A 22,010-nucleotide genomic window follows, 5' to 3' on the forward strand; every position below is an offset into this window, starting at 1 on the left:
AAAATGGCCAGAGGAACTGAATAGACATTTTTCTAAAGAGGACATGCAGATGACCAACAGGCACATGAAAAGATACTCAACATCCCTAATCATCAGGGAAACGCAAATCAAAACCACAATGAGATATCACCTCACACATGTCAGAATGGATATCATCAAAAAGAACACAAATAACAGATGCTGGCAAGGATGTGGAGAAAAGGGAACCTTTATACACTGTTGGTGGGAATATAAATTGGTGCAGCCACTGTGGAAGCAGTAAGGTTTCTCAAAACACTACAAATATAACTACCATATGATGCAGCAATTCCACTCCTGGGTATATATCTGAAAAAAACAACAACACTAATTTGAAAAGATACACACACCCCAATGTTAATAGCAGCATTATTTACAATTGCCAAGATATGAAAGCAACCTAAGTGTCCATCAACAGATCAATAAAGAAGAGGTGATATATATATGTATATATATATACACACATACACACACACACACAATGGACTACTAGACAGCCATAAAAAGTAATGAAATTTTCCCATCTGTAGCAACATGAATGGACTTGGAGTGTATTATGCTAAGTGAAATAAGTCAGAGAAAGACAAGTACTGTATGATATCATTTACATGTGGAATCTAAAACAAAACAAAAACAAAAACAAATTAGTGGGACTTCCCTAGTGGTGCAGTGGTTAAGAATCCACCTGCCAATGCAGGGGACACAGGTTCGATCTCTGGTCTGGGAAGATCCCACATGCCACGGAGCAACTAAGCCTGTGCACCACAACTACTGAGCCTGCGCTCTAGAGCCCACGAGCCACATCTACTGAAGCCCACGTGCCTAGAGCCGTGCTCTGCACAAAAGAAGCCACTGCAATGAGAAGCCCGCACACCCCAATGAAGACCCAATGCAGCCAAAAATAAATATAAATAAATTTATAAAAACAAAGATGTACCAAGACTGCCACAATATAATGTTAAAAAAAAAAAAGAAAGAAACAAAGTAGTAAATATAACAAAAAAGAAGCAGACCCACTGATACAGAGAACAAACTAGTGGTTACCAGTAGGGAGGTGGGGAAGGGTGATATAGGGGTGAGGGAGTGGGAGGTATAAACTATTGGTTGTAAGATAGGCTACAAGGACATATTGTACAACATGAGGAATATAACTAATATTTTGTAATAACTGTAAATGGAGTGTAACCTTTAAAAATTGTATAAAAAATTTAAAACTTTAAAAAAGTATATCAAGTCAAGTTTCCCTGCCTCCAGGCTAATATAAGACTTCCAGACGAATCTAAGCCTGTCATCTCAGAACACCTGCAATATTGCCATCTACATTACACAACCAATACAGGATATAATCATGAATAACATTATATTTTCTACTGCTTTATCTACTCACTTTGTCTCCCAACCAGACTAGAAACTCCTTCAGTGCAGGGATTACAATTTAGACTTTTTGTAATCCTTCAAAATATTTGGTCTGATAATATTTTATTTACTCAATGAATACTTGCTGACTGAGGAAAACAGGTTTGTAGATAACTTTTAAAAATATATGTTTATGGGGCTTCCCTGGTGGCGCAGTGGTTGAGAGTCTGCCTGCCAGTGCAGGGGACACGGGTTCGAGCCCTGGTCTGGGAAGATCCCACATGCTGCGGAGCAGCTGGGCCCGTGAGCCACAATTGCTGAGCCTGCGCGTCTGGAGCCTGTGCTCTGCAACAAGAAAGGCCGCGATAATGAGAGGCCCGCGCACCGCGATGAAGAGCGGCCCCCACTTGCCGCAACTAGAGAAAGCCCTCGCACAGAAACGAAGACCCAACACAACCATAAATAAATAAATAAATAAATAAAAATTAAAAAAAAAAAATGTTTATGAAGTACCATGGTTCTCAAACAGTTTTCTGGTTGTCCTCCCCCAATTTTTGCCTTTGATATAAAATTTGGGACATCCTGGTTCTATAATTCTATATGTATATAGGTATACGTGTATAATTATAGATAAGTAGAAGTAACTATTTCACTGTTTCATTTTAAACTTTATATTCAAGAAGTTCTTATACTTGCAAGCTTCTTTTCTCTTATTCACTCCTTAGAGGGTATGATAAATAGTTGTTTACTGCCCTTTGAATAATAGACTGTCACAAATGTTACTTCTGGTTTTCTCCTTTCTCGGCTAAACAACCTTAGCCCCTTTAGACATTTAAATGCCATGAACAGATGCTCAATATTACTTGGTGGCTGGGCATGATTTATAGTGCTTATTTCTGGAAGTAGATGAAAATAGAAGCATTATGTATTTTTAAAGCTTTTCTTTCACATATGGCATGCTTTACAGGGAGTGAGGATTTGGATGAATGGATAGATGAATACAGCTAATATTCTCATTTCAGTCTCATCTAAAAAGAGGGGAAACACAGGAAACATCATAATGGAAGCTAAAATGCACAAGATGCTATTTTACTATTAACTCAGACCTTTCTTATGCCAGATGGTGTTGGAGGAAAGCTTTTGTTTTCTTGATGATGGGCATCTCCTTTGAATTTTGCTAGCCAGACATGTTTCCTCTCTTCTCGGCATTCACAGACACTGTGGCCTTCTTTTACGTACCTCTTGCATGCAGTAGTTGGTTTGCGTTTCCAGGCATTGAATATCCTTCTGATTGGTTTCTGGGAGAGGAATTTATGCTTCTTGATGTATTGATTTTAATCTGCAAGGATTCGGATAACCATGCATACTACCATAACACCCTGTGATAGCACTCACCACATTAAAATGTCATTTACCTATTTTCCTGTCTCTCTGAAACCCATACTACACACTCCCAGTTATCAGGAACTCTTTCTGATTTATCTTTCTATTCTAGTCTGGCATATGGCAGATTCTCACTAAACATTTCTTGAGTACGTGAACAAATGAAGACCAGAAATTCAAGTCTACTTTGATATTTAAAGGAAGTCTTTATACTTCCTGGAATCACATGGGACAGAGGGAACATTTATTATAAATAGATGCCTATGCTGTGTCTGTAGCACAGCACGTTACCTCATTTAATCTTTTCAAGAAATTCATGAGCTATTCCCTTATTTGCTGCCATTTGTTAGCTATTTACCTATTTGATATATACTATGTCATGTCTTTTAAAACACTTTATCATTTAATATTTTTAATGATCCTTTGAAGAAGGTATTACTGTTCTCATTTTTTAAATAAGGAAGTTGAGGCTCAAAGAAGACATGAAGTGTTTGAATCTGAATCTACCTAACTCTAAAACTCAAATATTTCCTACTTGACCATCATGACTTGGAGACAAAATGTTTGGGACAAATAGGTTATTTATGTGACCTTTCTGCTTCCTTTATTTTTCCTCTAATACTGGTATCTACCACTTCTCCTTGTGTATCTTGCATTAACTCTCTTCTAGACAGAAGACCTTATTATTCATTATAAAATATTGAGAAACCTCATTGGTCATCTTATAGGCTGCCAGTCCAATGTTAAGTCAATAAATATATTCCCGTGATGAACAATCCCTGGTTCAATCAGTTGTGACCAGATTCTTAAAGTCACATTCCAAAAAGCTTGGCTACCTTTGCATAAGGACCTGCCTTGGCAGCTTTTCCCAGAAGAGGCCTGTAGGTCTGCCAGTTGCTCAGAATTTCATGAGTGGTCCAGTCACAAATAGAAGATGCTCCCAAAGGTAAGTATGAGACCTTCATCAGTAAGAGTAATTTTAAGCACAGCTTTACTAAAGCAGCATCAAATTCTAATTGGATATACTAGACTTAATTTAAGGAGCCACAGTGGACTAATTCTAATATACTGTTACATCCAATATATCAGCACAATATTATATGTAAGCAAGCATGTGTGTGTATAATGTGTAAAATGGGAGAAGGGATGGGGATGTGAGAGCAGGGTGGTGGACTGAAAACATTATTTTAACGTTGTTTATTGTACCATAACAGGTCTTGGTATTGCCCCTCAAGAAAGACATAAGAGTAGAGAAGGAAAGGTAACTAAATAAGCAAAAGAGAAAGAGGTTGCCATGCTAGTAAAACTAGATCCTAAGATGAAAGGAAACTTAGAGGTCAGCTAATACAACTCCCTAAACCAAGGGGAATGTCATTTCCATTGTCATCTGTGAGTACCAACTATCCTCAAAAGGATAGATCAGAAGATTATCATTCCTCATTTTGCAAAGATGAAGACAGAGAGGAGAGAAGTTAAAACTATTAATGTGGGAAGGGTATGGGTAGGCTATATCAGATGCAGTCACCCAACAGCAGAATATCAGACTTAAAAGCACCTCTTGAACCTGGGACATGGGCGTGTATTTGGGGCATTTAGCATGGCACAGATGGAATGTGAAATAGACTTCTTGTCCTGAGACCTAGATTCTAGGCCAGTCTCCATCATTATTAACTAGCTATGTGTCACTGAGCTGTACACATGATTTCTTATCTGTGAAATGAAAGGGTAGGATTAAAAGATTCCTACATTATTTTCCAGCAATAAATTACTCGATCCTAAAGAAAATATTTACTTCTGACAATGGATGAACTGTAGAACAAATTACTCTAAGGTTGTGTTGATTAAAAATAAAAATACCTTTGGGGGATGTTGATCACTACTTCTGCAAAGAACTAAATTCAAAATCTTCATTACACCATTGGAACCTTAACTTTGAATCAACAGGCTTACTCATACATAATTTAGCCCCCTAAGGCCTATCTCTTGCTCATCTGTCTGCCAAAAGTGCTTATTTGTGTGCCTGTGCAGTGACCAACCTCGACTTGGCACATGTGCTGGGTGGAACTGGCTGAGTTGAAAACCATGGCATAGGTGCCAGTGGAGTCTGCAGTGGAAGACTTGATGCCTCAGCTGTTGCCAGTGGAGCCCTGCAACTTGACAGAAAACTTAGCTCCCTCTCTATCCCCAAGGATGCCTCAGGAATCCCTGAGGCCAGTCTAGATTGAAGTAGCTCAATGTCCAGATGTGGTAGCTCACATCGACCCAAAGAATTTGAAAAGGAAGCAAAGTGTGAATGTTTCTCTTTCAGAATAAAAACCTGCTCTTAAAGGATATTCCTCCAAACTTCAGAGGCAAGAGCAACAAGTGGCACCGTTTTCAAGTGTTCAACAGAGCGTGAACAGACACTGAAGTCACTGGAAATCTCAGCAGTTGGGTAGTAACAGGATCATGCCTTTCAACTATGTAAAATATGTAATTATTTCTCCGTTCCCGGGATAAATATCCTTCATTCTTCCAAAATCTGAAGATGAAGCAAGCTGTAAAAACTTTTGTCTGGGTGAAATGTTATATGCAGAAGGGGCTGTTGGATCAGCTACAAATTAAAGTCCTGGGATGGATTATACCCAGATTGGTTTTCCTCCCTTGCTTCTTATTGTTAGCAGAATAAATCAGTCAACAGTAACCAGTGTCTTGGAATATACAAGTAACTGGCTTAGAGAAAGAGAATTATTACAGAATTGGGATGATGACTTCATGCTTTATTGGCTAGTCTTGGAAAACCTTTATTACCTGAGGATCATTCACTAATTTGGCAGCTTGCAAGAAGGTGCTCTGAAGTGAGGCTCTTAGTGGACAGCAAAGATGAATTTGAATTTATTAATCTGCTTGGTTAGCAGGTATTTTCACCAATGTGATTTAGATGACAAGCCATCTTGATGTAGCTGATCTCAGGGATAGAAGATACTTGTGATGATGGCAGCCTAAGTCTGAGGAAGTACAATGCCAATTCAAGCGCAAATTGCATCATATCTTCAACACTATGCGAAGGGTCCTCAGCTTAACCTGTGTAACTCAAGCTGATATTCAGAAGACAGATTGTATTGATTTGAATATCTGAGTGTCTTTGGAAAATCCCACCCAGTTTTTGATGGACAGTTTAAAGAGTTTTCTGAAATCAAATGTTTTTAAAACAAATTAAGTGCCATTTATTGATGAAGCATCCTGCACAGAAACTGTATGATGAAATTTTACAGAGGTCCTTGGTGCTGTTATATTCTTTATTTACATATATACATATAAAAATTGTATTGAAAATGTGAAAAAAATAGCTTTCAGGGATGTGGAGCTCAAGCTTTCTATTACATTCTCCTCCACTAAAAATTATGTCGTTATTGTGGCTTCCCCATAGACCTGTTGCACATCTTCTTCTCTGGGCCCTATATTTTTCTTTATAAGATCAGCTTGCTTGTTCTGGGTCCCTCCCACAGACTCGTTGCTGGGTTAGAGAGGTGCTAACATTCACAAGGAGGATATCAAAGCTATTATGTACCTGTACCTTGTACAGGCTGTGCACTGCACCAGAGCACCCAACTGAAGGAGCAAGTGGGGGCTGCAGTGTGCCTTTGTGTGGGTGCATCCACTTTAAGGCAGGCATGCCTTTTTCCAATTCACTCTAGGGTGTAGTATGGGCTTGAGGTGTTCTGGGAAGCAGGATTTACCCATTTGCTGCATGATCTGAAAAGGTCTGACCTATACCAACATTGTGAATATCCATTCCTCAATGCCAAACATCACAAAACTAATTACAAGGGACTCTTTTTGGGGGGCTAAAAAATAAATAATACAAAGCAGTTCCACTTAAGGGTCAAAACATTCTAGGCAGCTCAGATTAAACTTTTGCATCAGCCTATTTTGTTGAATAACAGTACATTATCATGGGAGGACACATTTTTTAAACAAAATTTATTGGTCAAAATTTCCTCAGGGCTAACTTGCACTGAATCCCTGCTGAATGATCTCAAAGGAATAAAACAAATTACATACACTGCATTAGGCCTTAGCATGCACGGTGCAGTAAAAAGCAGATTCAGACACTCTCTGTAGGTGCCATGCCTGGCAGAGAAAGGAAAATCTCATTGAAACACTTGTTGATATTCTTTGTCTCTCATGAAAAATTCGATACACTTCTCTGCAGATCTACTTGTGGTTTGGAATGAAAATGTGTTGTGTAAGGCTGCCCTAGAATTTCATGGAAAATGTAAATTGTTCAAGCTCCCTTCCAAATACAATCAGACTTAAAGTGGTTCCCATAGCTCTCCCTTCAACCATAAGATGTTCCCATTAGTGCCAATTAATGCTGAGACCCTGGCAGTCTGTGTGCATGATTCATTAATGAGAAGCCTCATTTACAGCTGAGAAAGCAATGCAATGTAGCAGCTGTAATAATTTCTCACCTCCTCTGCAAACTGCTGACCTCTCACCATGGATAAGCTGCCCTCCCTTTGGCCTATGGCAGTGTGTGCTCAGTGGACATTGGACGATGGCAACAATGACGGTGAAATCCTACCTAACATTCCACCTTCCATGCTTACTTCAGACCAAATGTGAGACTGAGACTCTAACCTTCCTTTCTCAAATGAACTTTCTAATTCAATTAAAGATGGAACAGAGAAGCCGAGACCTCTATTACTCTGCAGTACACTGCTTTTCTACAAGATACCCACTTCATCAACACCCTCTAAGTCTATAGAATATATTGCTAGTCTCATTACTAACATGACTCCAGTAATCAAACTGGCTCAGCTAATTTATAACCAGGCTGTGTAAAAGATGCTGGTTTATACAATCTACATATATATATATATTTAATTATGCCCAGATATTTCACTGCTATGACTCCAGATACCATAGTTATTTATTAAATGGTAACAACCAAGTTACCATTTTTTTCCTATCCAGATGCTATCTTATTCTGCAACCTAAACAGGGGTACAAACAAGAAGTGATTGGACACTGAGTGCCACCCACAGTCTCCTGGATCTGCCATAGTCAGAAGATTAGGGAGAAGGTACCCCTGAGTCCAACAAGCCCGGTCACAGTCATGCTCTTCAAAATGAGAAAGGGACTCTCTGCTTCTGAGAGAAAAACATTCAAGGCCCAGAAATCCCTTTTATCCATGAACTTGGCAGGCATCTTTCTCCCCATTCCTATCTTTCTTGCTCCTGGAAGTGAGCATGAGACACTCATCAGTAGAGTTGTTTTAAGCCCTGCTTTACTTGAAGCAGCATCAAATTCTAAACAAAAATCTTTTGGCTTTAGTATTAATTTTCATTTATCTCAAGAGGGAGCTGGGCTGAAATACAATCTTGTACTTTCTACAAACAATAGTGCAAGTAACATTGAAGGGGAAGCATTTATGTTACTTAGGATAATCAATTGCTTTTCAAGCACCATTAAGCCTTTTAGAAATGGTACATTTGATCAATATCCCAGCTGTGCTATTAACCAGTATGTGACCTCAGACAAGTCCCCAACCCTCTACAGGCCTCAGTCTGTCCATCTGTAAAATGAGAGCACTAGATTGGATTTTCTCTATGGATCCTTGTAGCTCTAAGAGGCTATGGTTCTATACATTAGTTGCAAATGACTCTTACCTCGGTGATAAAAATCAGTGGCCTGAAACACTCTTGGAATCAAGGCTGTTTCCAGCTTTTTTTCTCCTGGATGAAGATGGAAATAGCAATCATTACCTGGGGCCTTGGGGGCTACTTGCTTGTACTCAGGCTTTCTGAAAAGTTGAGATGCATTAATTGGCTATCTTCTGGGTCTAAATCTATTTCTAAATTGATTGGGGATTTTTTATTTTTCCCTATGAGATCCAGTGACAGCTAGGTACTCAAAAAATTTAGAGTTAAACAAGGAGACATAGTTCTGCCCCCTGGAGGGCTCCAACTAGAACAAACCTCAACCCCGCTCAAGCCTCTGGTAATTTTCTGGAGAATGCAGGGACCAAAAATTACCCAGGAAAGTTATACATTTCTGATATGTTTAAATAAATTGAGGCAGAATTTTACGTATCTCATAGAGTCAAGATGATGCCAAGTAAACTGTGTTAAACTAAGATTTATTATTAACCATCCATACCCAATGTGGCGAAAGTTATCCACGAGGCTATATATATATCTTTTTATGTTTGTGACTTGTCATTTTTAAAAACTATATATATTAATACCTGAAGGATTCAGTGGCTATAATGCTGTTTACTTTTTATAAAACTATGTAGTCAGATTAAGCACAGGTTAATAATACCAGTATGTTCTTTTCAGAGCAAAGCAAAAGCCTGTGGACTTATGGACAGAAGTTTCACAAGGTTAACTGTCCTTACAAACCTCTACTGCAAAGAATGATAGGACTTTGGCTTCGTTTCCTCGATGGCTATATCAGTGGAATAAGTTCTATAATTTCAGTTCTTGTGCAAACTATTCAGATAATCCTTCACACAGAATTATAGCTTCTATTAAAAATGTGTATTCCTTCCCAAAGCCTTTTTCCTCTCTTGTTTTAATATGAAACAATATCAGAGCATTGGGAAAGAATTATTATCCTTGTCAACATCCTTAGGGGGCCTGACTAATATAAGAACCACTTCTTCCTGACTAATGATATTACAGGCTGCAGAAGCCTTCCCCAAACAACCCTGTAATTCAAGTCCTTTGTATCTAGTGTGTTTTTGACAGACTGGTCAATAGCGTCTGCTGAAGAAAAGTATTCCTCTCAATTTCAATCACAAAGCAACCTCTAAGGAAATTCTCAAGTCTGTTAAGTAGGCTAGACTTAAAACATCGTCCTCACCTGTGACACTCTTGCCTCAATAGAGATGTTGCTTACGAAAGAGGAGCCTATACAAGGAAATCTGGAGTATGAATGACAGCTAAAGGTCGTGTACTGTAGTACAGAGGAAGACAAACAGATGAACAGTAAAAATCTTAAATTCTTCTTCTACATGATAATACAAGTAATAATAAAAAGCTATAATAAAAGTTATATATTGAGTACTTACCTAATGCTATAAAATCTTCTAAGTGTTTTACATATAACTAATTTAATCCTCATATGAACCTTAGAAGGTTGTTAGTAGGACTATAATATGTAGATAGTTTTGTCTGGTATTTATTTTACTTAATATTGTTTTGTTTGCATTTTTCTACATCATTTTTTAAAATTTGATTTTTAAAAGCTATTGACATTCCATTATTTGGGTAATATATGACTTTATTCATTTCAATATTGCAAACTTGGCTTGGAAATTTCCCCTGTGGCAAGAAAGAGCAGAGAAGATTCAAAAGATATAGCAGAGGACAGATAAGCGAAAAGTATATTGTATTGTGTAGTTTCTCAATAGTTTCAATTGCATAAGTGTCTTTCTTTGATGGGTCTTTTGTTATGCTTGTGAATGTGCCAAAATGGCTAGTGACAGATTTGGCACCTATTATGAGCCCTACTGTGTGTCCTCCCCCCTTCACCCCCATTCATATGTTGAAGTCCTAGCCCTCAGTACTTCAGATGTGACTCTATTTGAAGATACAGACTTAAAAGAGGTAATTAAGGTTAAATGAGGTCATTGGGATGGGCCCTAACCCATGTGTCTGTATTTGGAAATAGGACCTTCAAAGATGTGATTAAGTTAAAGTACCTGAGGGTGGGTCATAATCTAATCTGACTGACATCCTTATAAGAAGAGGAAATTTGAACATGGAGACAGATCCCAGAGGTACATGCACCTGCACAGAGGGACAACCATGTGAAGAGGCAGCAAGTGAGTGGCCATCTTCAAACCAGAAAGAGTGACCTCGGAAGAAACCAACTCTGCTGGCACTTTGATCTTAGATTTCTAGCCTCTACTACTGTGAGAAAATAAGTTTCAGTTGTTTAAACCACCCCATCTGTGGTATTACGCTATGGCAGCCCAAGCAGACGAATACAGTGCCACAGAGCACAAATACAGGTGTTAGCTATCTTTAATTTAGCTATTTCCCCTTTAGTTGGCTCAAACAAATTTGCACTGAGAAGGGGCTTCCCTGGTGGCGCAGTGGTTGAGAATCTGCCTGCCAATGCAGGGGACACGGGTTCGAGCCCTGGTCTGGGAAGATCCCACATGTCGCGGAGCAACTAGGCCCGTGAGCCACAACTACTGAGCCTGCGCGTCTGGAGCCTGTGCTCCGCAACAAGAGAGGCCGCGATAGTGAGAGGCCCACGCACCACAATGAAGAGTGGTCCCCGCTTGCCACAACTAGAGAAAGCCCTAAAAAAAAAAAAAAAAAAAAAAATTTGCATTGAGGAAAACCAGGTCTTAATAAGCTCTTAGAGCATATGTCTTGAAAGTAGTCAAAGTCACAGACCCAAGCCCTATTTCCATAAGTAATTTAACCCTAGTTATTTAGTAACAAGACTGAAAGCCTATGGGGAGTATCTAGCAGAAGAAGGTGGCTTTCACAGACCTGCCTGAGCAGCATTCAGTGTTCTTCAATCCTAGGAACTACTGGACATTGTGGTACCCATGGCCATGGACACCCTTAGACCCATTCACAGTGAGACTCAGATCAGTAACAACACAGAGAATAAACTTTCAATAGCCCTGCCTTTCTATGGCAGAGCTGGGTCTTGAAACAAGCTCTCCTGATCCCACTGTTTACTTTTTCACTGCACTGGCTTAAATATTCTGGCATTTGAGTATGTATTAAATACTAATTATGTGACTAGTAAGTACAGTGCTTGAGGTAGTACGAGAAGGATCTGAAATAATATTGGAACTTAGTTGAACTTATCCTTTTTCTGAAGGAATCCAAAGTCCCAATTAACTGAGATGTCTGACCTTGCCACATTATTATACTGGGTGGTCTTACGCATCCCGGAAAATAAGGCCAATTTTTAAATGGTATCTTTTAGATATTTAAAACAACCCTTTTATGACAGAGCTTTGATTAAAAACTCATACAAGATAAAGCATATACTATCATTTTTAGATACAGAAGAGATACAGTCAATCACATGTTCACACACACACACACACATACACTCACATAAACATTCCCTCAGACACTGTCATTGGTTACCCATTGAAGAGTTTAATCACTTTCAACATTGAGAAATATTTTCTTATATAGTTGATCTTAATCTCTAATGCGGCAATTTATTTCTTCCTTTTAGGTCCTCGGTACAAAGAGGGAACAGCTGGCCCCAATTCTTTTTATGCCAGTTTTTCCACACACTGGGGGACTTAACGTGGTGAAATAGGTCATGCCTGTCGATTACAATAGCAGACTTGAATTTTATATAACTTTGATTCTTTTAACTCTCTGCACCTGGGAAATAGAGGGTAGGGAATAACTGGTGTTTGGCAGGATTTCATACATTGTCCACAAACTTTTCTTTCAACAAAAATTTGTCCTCATCAGATTTGTCCTAATTATTTAGCAAAATGTCTAGGGAAAAATACACAAAAAAATCAGTAAAATTTCTGTTTGTGATTGAAGAAATCTAATGCAAAAGAGACAACAAAGTCCCTCGGACTCCGCCTGTGTTGTTCATGTTTTGTTAAAAATGTGGTATATGCATTTTTAAACGTTGTTGACCCTTGTGATTCTTGAATTGTTAGCCTTTAGAGTGACAATAAAAGCTTTGGGGGTTGGTTTCTATGTGATAGATTAGTTAGACCAACCCTCCCATTGCTAACAGTTATCAAACTTAAACAAAATTTAAAAAACAAGTAACCAACTCTTTGAAGGCATTGAAGAGTGACTAAAAACAGGAGAAACTGGAGCAGAGAACACTTTTGAAAGATGAGCTGAAGAGGTAAAACTTGCCATTTTGTGGTTGACTAAAAAATGTCAAGTATAGCAGAAAGACACAACTTTACACACTTGAGGTATGAGATACTACAGTTTGGTATTGTCAGAGTTGGGACATTTGGGAGGAAATCTTGAAAGGGAAGGGACTACAGAGAGGATAAGCCCCAAATTAAATCTGTAATTTGGCTGACCACTAATTGGAGGCGAAACAGAGAGGTCCAGAAAAACAAAAAACAAAACAAAATGAAACAAATAAAATGGTGGAAGCTGAAATTACTGAGCTGAGAGTTGAGCAACTGCCAATGTAGAGAAGACAGTTTGATTATCAAATTTAAGTGCCTGCTAGAATTTTAAAAAAATCACGCTACTGGATATGTCTATTAACTGATTGTGGTGACAGTATCACAGGTGTTTGCATATGTGGAGTTACACACAATAAATATGTACAGTTCTTTGTATATCAATTATACCTTAATAAATCTGTTTAAAAAACACTCCACAGATAAACATAACAGAATTTAGGGTCTTTACAATGCATCACTCATAATGTCCAGTATCCAAATAAAAATCAGTAGATATGTAAAACTAAAAGGAAATGTGATCCTAGCTCATGAAAAATCAATGGAAAACAAAACCCTAAGGTGAGCCAGATGTTGCAATGAGCAGACAAAGACTTTAAAACAACATATAAATATGTTTAAGTTCTTAAAGATAAATATGTGCACAATGGAGGAACAGATGGAGAATCTCACCACAGAAATAGAAACTAGTAAAAAAAAAAAAAAAAAAAAAAAGAGCAAAATGGGAATTATAGACCCAAAAAGTACAATAATGGAAATAAAATTTTCATTGGAGGAGCTTTAAAACAGGTTTGAGATAGTATAAGAGTCAGTGAAATTGAAGAAAGATTAATAGAAGTTATTAAATCTAAGGAACAAAGAGAAGTGAGATATAAGAAACTTGAACAAAGCCACAGCTGTCTGTGAGACAACAGCAGTAAGTCTAACATACATGCAATTTGAGTCCCAGGAGGCAAGACAAGAGAGAATAGGATAGAACAACAACAAAAACAAAACAAATTGAAAAAATAATGGCTGAAAACTTCTCAAATTTGCTGAAAAACATCAATTTATAGGTCAAAGAAGCTCATGGACAGAAAGCAGTAAAAATACAAAGAAAATCCCACATAGGTAAATCTTTGTCAAACTGTTGTAACCCAAAGCTAAAGAGAAAATCTTGAAAGTAGCCAGAGACAAAAAGACACAATACCTATAAGGTAAAGCAATAGAAATGAAGGTAACTTTTCAAAATGTAGGAAAGAAAGACAACTGAATGATATTTTCAAAGTACTAAAGGAAAAGTAAAAAAAACCCCTGCTAAATCAGAATTATATATAAGAAAAGTACACTTTACAAATGAAAGTGAAATAAACATATTTTAGAATTAAAAAAAGTAAAAGAGAATTTATTGCCAAAAGACCCATACTACTAGAAATGCTAAATGAAGATGCTGAGGCTGAAGGAAAATGACACCAAGTAGTAAGTAGGATCTGTGAGAAAGACTGAATACCTCTTTAAAGTATAAATATGTGGATAAATATACTATATATATAAATATAAAATCTAGAGCTATCTATATAGTTCTATCTATCTATAGTCTTACAAATACAGACTATAGATAGTCTTCCCTTAAAAGACTTAGGATGGTTTAATGTGAAAATTACCACACTCTTTCATGTAGTTTATAATGTTTGTACATATATATGCAAAGCATAATTTCACATAATAGCAATAATAGCACAAAATATTGAGGTGGGGCAATAAATGCAACAAGACTGTTGCAAGGTTCTAATATTGAGGTGGGGCAATAAATGCAACAAGACTGTTGCAAGGTTCTAATATTTTATTTGAGTTAGTACAGGGGTAGCTCTAAGTAAATTATGATAAGCAAATATATTATAATACTCAGAGCAACCTACAGAAATAATGCAAAGAGCTACAGCTAAAAAGCAAATGGAATATTAAATTTTTGGATAAACCCCCCCAAAAAGCAAAAAAAGGATAAATAGGAGAACAAAAATTGATGATACAAATGGAAAAAAAAAAAACTCCCTAACTGTCGACTTAAATCCAATCATATCATTAATTACATTAAATGTAAATATAATAAACACTACAATTAAAAGGCAGAGATTATCAGACTGGATACAATAGTAAGACCCAGCCACATGTTATCTACAAGAGACACTCTTTAAATACAAAGAAACAAATACATTGAATGTAAAAGGATGGAAGAAGATAGCCCATGAAAAAATGGCTCTATTTAGACTAAGCACATTAATAAAGATAAATCTGAGCAGTTCATAATGTTAAAAGGGTCAATACATCAGGAAGATATGGCATTTATGAATTACTTTGCACCTGATGACAACAGCTTCAAAGCAGAAGAAGGGACCTGAGAGAACTGAGAAACAGCAAAGGAAAGAAATCAATTAAAGTAAAATCATTATTGGATATTTTAGTAGTTTTCTCTCAATAATTGACATAGCAGTTAAGTCAAAAATTATTAAGGTCATATAAAAGATACGGAAAATCTAAGTGGCATTATCAACCATCTTGACCTAAGTGACAACAGTAAAAAACTACATCCTACAACTTTAGAATATGCACTCTTTTCAAATGCACATGGATTGTTCATCAAGAAAGGCATATGTTGTCTATAAAACACATATAATTAAATTTCAAAGACTGAAATCATAGAACAATTATTCTTTTAGTATAATAGAGTTGAATTATGAATCACTAAATATTTGAAAGTTAAACAGTACACTTTAACCCATGAGGTAAAGAAGGAATTGTAGGGGAAAATATAAAATATTCTGAGCTAAATTGCAATAAACTAAATATAACAAAATATGTTTGATTCAGCTAAGAAAAATATTTAGAATGATTTTTTTGTTGTTGTATTTTGCTTCAAATACTTACATTGGAAATATTTAAAGGTTTAAGATAAACTATCAGTTTCCACTTTAAGAAAGCAAGTAAATTGAATTTAAAATAAGTAGCAGGAAAAAATAAAGACGAGAACAGATATCAATAAAGATAGATAATATAGAAACAGAAAATTAACAAAACAAAAAACTGATTCTTTGAATATATTAATTAAAATTGATAAACACCTGGCAAAACTGATCACATAAACCAACAAAAAAACCTGAATTATCTGAGCAGGAATAAAAGAGGAATTATCAGTGCATATATTAAGATATTACAAAGGTAATGAGGGAATATTATGAACAATTTTATGCCAATAAATTTGACAACTTATATGATGGAGAAATTCTTTGCAAAGCACAACTCTCTAGAAAAAGGAAACAAGAATAAATATAAATCTGAGTATACTTATACCTGTGAAAGAAAATAATTTTGCTATTAAAAAAAAAATCCTGGGGCTTCCCTGGTGGCGCAGTGGTTGAGAATCTGCCTGCTAATGCAGGGAACACGGGTTCGAGCCCTGGTCTGGGAGGATCCCACATGACGCGGAGCAACTAGGCCCGTGAGCCACAACTACTGCGCCTGCGCATCTGGAGCCCGTGCTCCGCAACAAGAGAGGTCGCGATAGTGAGAGGCCCGCACACCGCGATGAAGAGTGGCCCCTACTCACCACAACTAGAGAAAGCCCTCGCACAGAAACGAAGACCCAACACAGCCAAAAGTAAAATAAATAAATAAATAAATAAATAAATAAAATTTTTTTAAAATGTAAAAAAAAAAAAAAAATCCTCCAAAGAAAACTCCAGGCTTAAATAATTCACTAGTGAATTCTATCAAACATTTAGTGAAAAATAATAACACTCTGAAACAAATCATTTCAGATAATGGAAGAGGAGAAAATATTTTATAACTCATTTGATGAGGCCAACACAATCCTGACAGGTAAACCCTACAAAAACATTACAAGAAAATTATAGAGCAACAGCCCTCATAAACATAGTGCAAAAATCCTTAACAAAACATTAACAAATCAAATACAATAATGTCTAAAAGTGATAACACATTGTGGCTGTATTATTCAGGGTTCTCCAGAGAAATGGAACCAAAAGGATGTATATATATTTATAATAAGGAATTGGTTCATGCTATTATGGAAGTTGGCAAATCCCAAGATCTGCAGGGTGAGCTGTCAAGTTGAAAACAATAGAGCTAATGGTTTAGTTCCAGTCCAAGTCAAAGTCCTGAGAACCAGGAGAGCTGATGTTGTGGTTCCTTTCTGAAGGGAAGCAGCCTCAAGACTCAGGAATAGCTGGGATTTCAGTTAAAGTCCAAAGGGAGGAAAAAAGCTACTGTCCCAGTGTGATGGCAGTCAGCCAGGAGGAATTCTCTCTTACTCAGGGGATGGTTAGCTTTTTTGTTCTATTCAAGCTTCAATTGACTGGAAGCCCACTCACATTAGGGAGCGCAATCTGCTTTACTCAGTCTAAAGATCTCAATATTAATCTCATCCAAAAACTCTCACAGAAACATCCAGAATAATGTTTAGCCAAATATCTAGGCACCCCATGGCCCAGTCAAATTGGCACATAACACTGACCATCAGAAGTCCACTCTTTGTCAACTTGGCATCCTTATGCATCCACTTAAACCATACTTAATCTCCTAATAAAGATAATAACAAGGTTATAATTCTGCTTAATGTGATACAAATGCCTTGCATACAACTTAAAATGCATTAGCCATTTCCCCAGAAGAGGAGATAAAAGTCTTTGAGTGATGTTTACTCTCCTCCTCGATATCCTGTAACTTAAATACTAAGATGTAAAGATAATGATACTTAAATACTATGATATGAAGTCAATGCATCTTATATTACTTGATAAGGGAATAAGAGAGCAAAGAAAACAAAGATGCTACACACACACACACAAACACATCCATAACAAAATAAGGAAAAAATACTCATAACAATTACAGGCTTCTATAACTGGTCATGTGGTTGTACTTGGTATTTACTCCCTTACCCATTCTGTATTCCCTATGCCTTCAGCAAGTACCTCAGCTGATTGTAGTTCTTTACTTGGTGGAGTACTCAAACCCTCATTCCTAAAGAGCTGAGGTCATTAGTAATCCTACCTGGATTGAGTTGTTATAGTTTCCACTGACCTTAATTCCAGGGCTTGGTAATACTAAGAGACATCCTAAGGATCTCCTGTATTCCAGATATACTCTTCTTTTCCTCCACATGGATCAGGAGTCCAACTTCCCCTTGGAAGTTATCCACTATCATGCTATTACTATGGATGCTAGTTTTGGCAGAAGCACTGCATGCAGGAAAGGAAAATCCATATCCAGAGTGAGTGTTTATTTCAGTAAGAACAAATTGCTGCCCCTTTCATGATGGATGCCATCTGATGTAATCAACCTGCCACCAGGGAGCTGGATGATCACCCCGGGGAATGGTGCCATACTGGAGGCTCAGTGTTGGTCTCTGCTGTTGATGGATTGGGTACTCACCAGTGGCCATAGCCAGATCACCCTTGGTAAATAGAAATCTATGTCGCTGAACCCATGCATAATCTCCCTCCCTGCCACCATGGCCATTGTGTTCATGAGCCCATTGGGCAATGACAGTGGTGACTGGGGAACGAGGCTGACTGGTACCTACAGAATGAGCTATCCTATCCATTTGCTTATTAAAATTCTCCTTTTATGAAGTCACCCTTTGATAATTATTCACTTGGGACACAAATATCTTCAGGATTTATACTCATTCAGAGAGGTCTATCTCATATTTCTTTCCCAAATTTCCTTGTCACCAGTTTTCCAATCACGTTCCTTCCGTGTTCCTGACCATCCAACCAAACAATTGGCCATGGCCCATAAATCAGTGTAAAATTGCACATCTAGCCATTTCTTCTTCTAATAAAGGTTACCAACCAGGTGCACTGCTCAGAGTTCTGGCCACTGGATTTGCCTTCACCATCGTCCTTCAGAGATATCTCAGAATGGGGCTGTAATGCTGCAGCTGTCCACTTTGGAGTGGTGCCTGCATATTGTGCAGAATCATCTGAAAACCAGGCCCAAGTCTTCTCTTCATCTGCTAATTGATCATAGGGAACCACCCACAAGCCATAGGTGCAGGCTGAGAGAGAGAAAATAGTGTAGCAGGAGTGGCATGGGCATTTTGGCCACTCCTTCATGTCACTTACCTGTGCTTTCAGAGCTTGCTTGGTCCTGATGATGTATATACCACTTCCATTTGATGATGAAGTGCCCTGAGCATGACCAATTTTATGGCTTGGTGGGTCAAATAATACCCAGTTCATGGTGAGCAGTTCAGGTTGCATGATAAGTTAGTGGCCTATGGGTAAGAGTTCAAGCTCTACTAAGGCCTAGTAGCAGGCCAACAGCTGTTTATCAAAAGGAGAGTAGTTGATGCCAGAGGATTGCAGGGCTTTGCTCTAAAACCCCAAGAGCCTGCATTGCGATTCACCTATAGGGGACTGCCAAAGGCTCCAAACATCAACTGCCAATGACACTTCAAGTCCCATTGGATCTGCTGAAACATATATGGCCCAAGTAGCAGAGCAGCTTGCACAGCAGTCTGGACCTGATGCAGAGTCTTCTCTCGATCTGGGTCCCACTTAAAACCTGAAGCTTTCCAGGTCACTCAGTAAATGGGCTGGAGTAACACTAAAATGAGAAATATGTTGCTTCCAAAATCCAAAGGGGCCCACTAGGCACCGTGTTTCTTTTTTATTTTTATTTTTTAAGTTGTAGGAGGGACCAGAGCAACAGCTTCTCCTTCACCTTCAAAGGGGTATCTCAACGTGCCCCACATTAAGAAATTTCACTGAGTAAGGCCCCTGAAACTTTGTTGGGTTTATGTCCTACCATCTGACATGCAGATATCTTACCAATAAGTCTAGAGTCATTGCTACTTCTTGCTCACTAAGTCAAATCAACATAATGTAATCCACTGCAGCATGGAAGGGAAAGGCAATCAAGATCCTTGTGAACTAAATTATGACACAGAGCTGGAGAGCTGATAGGTAGGACAGTGAATGTATATTGCTGGCCTTGCCAGCTGAAAGCAAACTGCTTCTGGTCGTTCTAATTAACAGGTATGGGGGAAAACCATTTGCCAGATCATTAGCTGCACATCAGGTACTAGGGGATGTGTTAATTTGTTCAAGAAATAAAATCACATCTGGTGCAGCAGCTGCAGTTGGAGTCATGATCTGATTAAGTTTATGATAATCTACAGTTAGGCTGCAAAATGTGTCTGTCTTCTGCATCAGCCGAATAGGCAAGTTGAATGAGGATGTGGTAGGAATCGCTACCCCTGTATTAATGGTGATGTTAATCTCTGCAATCCTTCTAGCAATAGAGTACTGCTTTTGGCTTACCATTTTCCTAGGTAGAGGCAGTTTCAGTGGTTTCCACTTGGCTTTTCCCACCAGAATAGTGCTCACTCCACAGATGAGAGAACCAATGTGGGGGTATTGCCATCCGATGAGTATGTCTATTCAAATTATGCATTTTGGACCTGGGAAAATAATTGCAGGATGAGTTCAGGGTCACACTATGCCTGCCCACTGTGCAGTGGACCTGACCTCCATAATCCTTACTCTGACTAGCAGACCACAGTGATATTTTGGGTCTCCTGGAATTAATATCAGTTCAGAGCTAGTGTCTGTTTAAGTTAGAAAACTCAAGTAGTTCTTTTGGAGTGTGTTGTACCTCTTCACAGGTCACAGTTTGTACCTCACCTTTAGGGGCCTGCTGGGACTTAAGTCTAGTTAGGTCTAGAAGAAAAGAAAGGTGGCAGGGGTGTATCTTGAGGAGAATCAGCATTGTTTTGCATGGCGACTGCCTCAGGGGAGGCCATTACGTCTCCTCAGGCAATCTGGAGTTAATCCTTTCAGGCTGGGTAGAGAGGCTACTTCCACCATGGGTGGAAAGGCCGTTTCCACTGGCAGAGAAGACTCATCAGAATTTAGGGCTCAATGTTTCCACTTCATCAGGGTCTCCCAATATATCCTATTCCAACTTTCACGATCCCATTCCATCCCAATCAAAGTCCTCACTTTAATTGAAGACACCCTTGTATTGTAATTCAGTCAGTTGCAGGATGAGACTTTTGGGTTTGATTTTTCAGAAATTTTAGCCCTCAGCTCTAGGAGATAAGGGTCTCCTTTAGGGAACAGGTAGAAGCTTTCAGGCCATCTGTGAACACTTGAGCTGGGAATTTGAATCCCTGATCTCATCCTTTTCTTTTTAGGAGTATTCAACAGTGATACCTATACAACCAGATCACACCATGAACTATCAACACTCTCTTCAATAGTGGAAATAGAGTCATTAATGTCTTTAAATCTAATCAGACTAGAAAGCCAATTCCAGGAACTCCAGAACAAATTCAGAAAATTCATCCTTAAATTTTATTCTGATAGAACCACTCTCTGTATCAATACTTCACTAATGAATTCTGTGAAACATTCAGTGAAAAATAATACTAACCTTAAATTATTTCAGATAATACAGGAGGAGAAAATATTTCCAAACTAATTTCATGAAGCCATTACAATCCTGATAGGAAAACCTTACAAAGACATTACAAAACAACTATAGAGCATCAGCCCTTATAAACACAGTGCAAAAATCTTTAACAACATATTAGCAAAGAAAATGCAATATTTTCTGAAAGATGATAATGTGTCATGGCCAAGTGGTATTTATCCAAGTAATTCAAGATTATTTTAACACTTAAAAGCAATAAATGAAATCCACTATAGTGCCAAATAAAAGAAAATCCTGTGATGTGTTGAATATCATTATTTCAATACATAAAGCCAAAACACATGACCAAATATAAAACCCATTCATGACACAGAAAAAGAAAATCTGCTAGGATGCTTGGAATAAAACACAATTTCTTCATTCTGAGAAATGACACCTATGAAAAATCTGCAACTTACATCATACCTAATATTCTCCCTAAGATTGGGATTTATGCATGATAGCTCTTACCATTTCTATTCAACATTTTTTGGAGGACCTGGGCCATCGCAATAAATGAAGAAAAAAGGGGAAAAAAATGCATATGGATTGGAATGGAAAAAAGTTAAACCATCCTATTCAGAGACAATCTGATAGCTTTTTGTAAAAACAACAACAACAACAAAAAACCCTAAGGTATTAATAACAATAAAAAAAGTTATCAAACTAATAAGGGAGGTTCACAAGACCTGAGGTTTCCAGAACAATATACAAACAATTATATTTCTATATACTAGAAGCAAACAACTGGAAAAGAAAAAACAATTAAATTCCTTTTACCATTGTATAAAACTATTTATAAAGTGCACAGGAATATATTTTTTAAAGTCACACAAAACCTTTATTT

At 37.7% G+C, this 22,010-nt stretch overlaps 2 pseudogenes across 2 annotated transcripts in view; both read left to right on the forward strand.

Annotated features, from left to right (window-relative positions):
- The window catches only part of LOC309626893 (forkhead box protein K2 pseudogene), a 103,512-nt pseudogene that overhangs the window by 77,608 nt on the left and 3,894 nt on the right, over positions 1 to 22,010 (forward strand). The window lies entirely within an intron of this gene.
- LOC309626892 (gem-associated protein 2 pseudogene) lies at positions 1,871 to 16,041 on the forward strand (annotated as a pseudogene). The gene is made up of 2 exons: positions 1,871 to 5,220; positions 5,269 to 16,041. The product of its transcript is annotated as a gem-associated protein 2 pseudogene (transcript).

Source organism: Balaenoptera borealis (assembly GCF_965194805.1).
Source record: "Balaenoptera borealis genome assembly, chromosome: 3".
NCBI lineage: Eukaryota > Metazoa > Chordata > Mammalia > Artiodactyla > Balaenopteridae > Balaenoptera > Balaenoptera borealis.